Source organism: Pteronotus mesoamericanus, unplaced genomic scaffold (genome assembly GCF_021234165.1).
Source record: "Pteronotus mesoamericanus isolate MK-2021 breed Mesoamerican mustached bat unplaced genomic scaffold, CSHL_Meso_final contig_44, whole genome shotgun sequence".
NCBI classification, from domain to species: Eukaryota; Metazoa; Chordata; class Mammalia; order Chiroptera; family Mormoopidae; genus Pteronotus; species Pteronotus mesoamericanus.
In genome coordinates this window covers 6,827,680-6,833,447 of record NW_026555166.1, presented here as the reverse complement: position 1 = coordinate 6,833,447, position 5,768 = coordinate 6,827,680, and the positions used below count along the sequence as shown (strand labels likewise).

The window sequence follows — 5,768 nt, the reverse complement described above, 5'->3', positions numbered from 1 at the left end:
GAAAGTGTGTTCAAGGAAATAATAGCCAAAAACTTCCCTAACTTGGTAAAAAACATTAACCTACAAATTCAAGTTGTACAAATCGCAAATAAAATAAGCCCAAAGAAATCCACTCCAAGACATATGACAATTAAACTTCTGAAAACTAAAGACAAGAAAATATCTTGAAAGCATCCACAGAGAAATGATGCATTAAAGGAGAACACAAATATGAATTACAGCAAATACCTCACCTTTACCATGAGGGCCAGAAGGAAGTGGCACAACATTTTTTAAGTACTAAAAGAATTGTCAACCCAGTGTTCTATATCCAGTGAAAATTTTTTCTCACTGCCTTTGATTGAGTTCTTATTCAAAATTAGATGTTCAAAGTAATTTACCCTTCAGGGAATAAACAAATATAACTTTATGCAAGAGGCTTCTTTTCTTATATGGTGGTTTTTCTTTTCTGTGGGCTTCTCCTCAGCTTCTGTCTTTTTTGGTAGTGGCAGCTTTTTTTCCCATAAAATGCTTCTTTTGCTTCATAACGCCACCAGTCTTCTTTTCTTTCTTCTCTACCCTAGGCTTCTTGCTGGAACCCCTTCTCATCTGATTTGGCTTCCAGAACTATTGCTGCTTTATACCCCTGGAGCTTCTGGTTCTTAGCCTGCCAAAGATTGGTGTTCTGACACATGGTCTTTGCATATGGGTTTAGCTTCAACATGATTCTCAGGTTTTTCAGTGGATTCTTCTTCAGGATTCTGCAATAAATGTCCTTGCGTAGTGCTCAGAGGGCTCTTGGGGTCTCCAGGGTTTTCAAGATTCTGCTAATGTCTGTGTTGAGCATCTTGTGCATGGGAAGGCTGAAGCTAGTCTTGAGAGGGGCAGCTTACACCAAGTGCTGTACAGATCATCTAATTTGCAGAAAGCACTTTCAGTCCAAATACAGAAACAGCCCACATGTTCACCAGGAGCAAGTTTCAAAATGTTCAATTTGCTTACATTAAGCAGAGTAATTCCATTCCTAAATCTCAGCGTTATTTTCTCCTTTCTCTGTTTCCTATTTAAAGAAAAAACAAAAAACAAAGAACAAAAACCTTGTTAACATAAGAAACATCAAAACCTGTAGGTAACTTTTATGATTTTATTTGAAAACAAAAACAATTAATTTAAACAAAAAAAAGTTTATTTGAGCCAACTGACAAAATGTGCATGAGAATAAGGTCTCAAATGCTCCCCTAGGGATGTTTCTGAAGACTTTGATGATACCACTGCCCTCATTATAGATGATAGAAGAATTGCACTGGATACAATGACAGTTTCTTATTTTACCCTTGACTGCTCTCATTCCCTAAGACTCATAAACCTTTTTGATATCATTCCAGGACTAAAGTTTCTTAAGAAGCAAAACAGCCTCTTAGTCTTCTTGCAGCCTTCAACTTTATCTTTAACCACCAAAGGAAGTTCAGGAACTTTTTTCATATAATGGCCTTTAGACATGACCAGCATTAATAAGGCCAAGCCTGCCAGCATAGAGCAGATGGCATATCGCTTCCATGTTGTGTTCCCTCTGTGGTGCCAACAGCACCAGGTTTTGATGGTGCAAATGTGCAGCCCCCACAACACGTATGTCCAAAAGGACCCTGGCCAGAATGATGAGTTTCCCCACCTGGGACTTTGGGAATTTGAGCCACAGCTCTGCTGGTACCCCAAGACTCAGCACTTGTTTGAAGACCTGTGAATTCACTGATAGCATAGGGCTGTCTGTTGTTTTTGCACAAGTTGGTGTGAACTAAGTTCACGCTATCTGGTTAAGTGGGAGCCTTGAACATAGCAGGCAAAATGACACTTTTGTGAGATGATTCCCTCTGTTCAGAGTACACTGATATTTGTGGCCACACTCCTCTCAAGCTGGTGGCTCCCATAGGAAAAAGGGGAAATATTCTTTAATAATGAAAAGGAAATCAAGATGTCCTCAGATGAAGGAAAACTAAGAGAACTCGTCATAAGCGGACTTACCAAAAACAGTGTTTTTTAAACAAAGAAAATAATAACCAAAGGAAACTTGGGACATCAAGAAGAAAGAAATGACACAATAAGCAAAAATATCAGTGTATGCAATAGTCTTTCCTTTCCTCTTCAGTTTTCTAAATTTCAAAATTAATAATGAAAGTAAAAACTATAAAAATGTTTGATGTGATTCTAAATGTATGTAGAATAAGTATATTGACCTAACAATGTTCAAACTTGTAGAAAATTTTTATAAAAATTTATTTGAATCAAACAGAGGATATACATGGAAGAAAGATCTCAACAGGTTGAGATAAATGCTACCAAAAAAAACTACAGTTGCCAGCTTCTTTTATGCATTGGAAATTAAGGAGGGAATGTAAGGAAGGTTATACAAAAGTGATAGAAAACAAAGTAGGGATCAGGTAACAGGGAGGTTAAGATCATGTGCTCTCTTTAAGATGGTCAGGTTTTAGTAAGAGGGATCTGAAAAAGAGGCATTTCAAGGGTGTGTTAACCTAGACATGCAGAAAAAAATGGGCAGGAATTGCTTAAGGCAAAGATAAGCCTTTTGCTAAAGAAGCAATGTGCCTGGGACATGCCTACCCACCATGACCTGCCCAGTTAGGAATTTATGATCATATAATCCTGTGAGGTTACTTTTCATAGAACCCCTTTTTTGTTCACAGTATTTAAGACAATTATATTATAAACAGAGAGGTCAAAGATGTAAATGAAGGTAAGGTTTTTATACTAAACTTGCACTAGTAAAATGATGACACAAGTAGATTGTGATGAGTGTGCATAATGTAACACCTAGAGCAACCACTAAAATTACACAAGGCGTAAAATTTTAAAGTACTCTAGATAGGGGGAAATGGGGAGTTACTGTTTAAAGTGTACAGAGTTTATGTTTGTGATGACAAAAAGTTCTGGAAATGGATAGTGGAGGTGGCTGTATGTACAATATTGTGAATGTATTTAATGCCACTGAATTGTACACTTAAAATGTTTTAAAATAGTAAGTTTTATGTTATGTACATTTTACCAAAATTTTAAAAATAGGTAATAAAAATGGTAATTAAAAAACTATAGAGGTGGTGATCATTTTACAATACATAAGTTTACCAAATGAGCATATCGTACACCTTAAAGTTACACAATATTATATGTCAATTGTACCTCAGTAAAGCTGGTGAGAACTCTATAGTGTTGACAATAAAAGGATTCTATGGTAATTAACATCAGGGGGTAATTTGCTCATAAATTCCTGCTGGGGCAGGTCTTTCTACAGTCATTCCCCAAGCATATAACTTTTTAATAAAAGGCTTATCTTTGCCTAAAGCAAGCCCTGTCCATTGTTTCTGTGCATCTAGGCTAATACACTTTTGAAATAGCCTGTAACCACTCTCAAGAGAGCACATAATGTTATCAGCTATCCTGTACTCCAATTCCCACTTTGCTTCCACTCAGCTCCATGTAATCTTTTTTACATTTCCTCTTTAATTATAGTGCATAAAAGAAGCTGCAAAATCATTATTCTCAGGAGCATTTGCTCCCTGCCATATGTCATCAGTTTTGCTCAAATAAACTCATAAAAACTCTCTACACATCTGGCCATTTCTTATGTCAACACTAGATAAATCAAAACAGGACCCTTCAAAAATGTTCAAGTAACCCACAGGATGGCAGGGAAAAAAAAAACCCTAGAGAAATGGAAAACAATGAGAACACAAATAAAACAAAAATATAATGCAGACCTAAACTCTAACATATCAATAGTTTCATTAAATATAAATGGTCTAAGTACACCAATTAAAAGACAAAGTTGGCAGAATGGATTAAAAAACATGACCTAATCCTGACCAAGTGGCTCAGTCAGTTGGACCAAGGTCCCATACATAAAAAGGTTTTGGGTTCAATTTTTGGTCAGGGCACATACCTAGGTTGCAGGTTCCATCCCCAGGTCAGGGCGTGTGTAGGAAGCAATTGATCAATGTCTCTCTCACATTGATGTTTCTCTCTCTCCTTCTCTCTCTCTCTCCTTCTCTCTCTCTCTCCCCCCCCTTCCTCTTTCTCTAAAATCAATGACCATATCTTCAGGTGAGGATAATAAAAAATAAAACATGACCTAACTATATGATGTCTACAAAAAGCTTATTTCAAATATAATGAAAAAGCAGGTTGAATATAAAATAATTCTTTTTTATCCTCAACTGAGGACAGTTTTTCATTGTTTTTTTTGTTGGTTTTTTTTTTTTTTTTAGAAAGAGAGGAAAGGAGAGAGAGAGAAAGAGAAACATGGGCTGGTTACTTGCTTATACATGCTCTGACCAGGGATCTAACCCGAACCTTTTGGTCTACAGGACAACGCTTCAACCATCTGAACCACACCAGTTAGGGCAAAATAATTTTAAAAGACTTATTATACAAACAATCAAAAGAAAACAGCAAATGATATATTAATATTCCATAAAAAAGACTATAGATCAAAGAAAATTACCAGAGATAAAAATGGCCATTCCATCATGACAAAAGAACCAATCCACCAAGATGGCATAGCAATTCAAAATATGTATGTCCCAGACAACAGAACTGCAAAATATGTGAAATAAAAACTGATAGGACTAGAAGAGGGAAGAGACAAATTCACAATAATAGTTGGAGCCTTCAACACCCCTCTCTGAACAACTTTTAGAACAACTAGGCAGAAAATCAGCAAGGTTATAAAAGAACCCACCACTGCTAACAACCAGCAAGATCTGATTAACATTTATAGAATATTCCAACCAATAACAGCAAAATACACATTCTTATTAAGTGTCCATGGAACATACACCAAGATCAATCATATCATCAACCATAAAACAATTTCACTAAATTTAAAAGAAACAGCCCTGGTTGGTGTGGTTCAGTGGATTGAGTGCCAGTCTGCAAAACAAAGGGCCACCGGTTCAATTTCCAGTCAGGGCACATGCCTGGGTTGTGGGCCAGGCTCCCAGCAGGAGGTGTGCGAGAGGCAATTACACATTGATGCATCTCTCCTTCTCTTTCTTCCTCCCTTCCCCTCTCTCTAAAAATAAATAAATAAAATCTTGAAAAAAATTATACTAAGTATGTTGTTCAAGCACAATGAAATCAAACTAGAAATAAATAATAGAAAATAACAAGAAAATGTCCAAATACTTGGGAACTAAACAACTTCTAAATAATGCATGTGTCAAAGAAGAAGCCTTACATCAAGAAACTAGGAAAAGAGCCCTGGCTGGTGTGGCTTAGTCGATTGAGCACCAGCCTGTGAAGCAAAGGGTCTCTGGTTTGATTCCCAATCAGGGCACATGCCTGGGTTGCAGGCCAGGTCCCCAGTATGGGGTGTTCAAGAGGCAGGCACACATTGATATTTCTCTCCCTCTTTTCTCTCTCCCTCTTTTTCTCTCTCCCTCTTTTTCTCTCTCCCATCATCTTTCTCTAAAAATAAATAAATAAAATCTTAAAAAAAAAAACTAGGAAAAGAAGTGCACAAATAAATTCAAAGCAAACAGAAGAAATAATAAAAACAAAAGCAGATATCAAAAAATTGTAAATATGAAAACATTAGAGAAAAATCAGTAAGCAAATTAACAAACCTCTAGCAAGACTGACAAAAGATAGAAGAGAGAAGATACCAATAACCAGTATCAGAAATGAAACAGGGCATATCAAATACAGACCCTGCAGACATCATAAAGAGAATAAGGAAATACCACTGCAACTCTAAATATATAAAGTCAATGACTTAG

General features: G+C 36.5%; 1 pseudogene; it reads right to left on the bottom strand.

Annotated features, from left to right (window-relative positions):
* Positions 1–383: 383 nt before the first annotated feature.
* Positions 384–1,904, bottom strand: LOC129073993 (60S ribosomal protein L4-like; annotated as a pseudogene).
* Between the last annotated feature and the right edge of the window lie 3,864 nt (positions 1,905–5,768).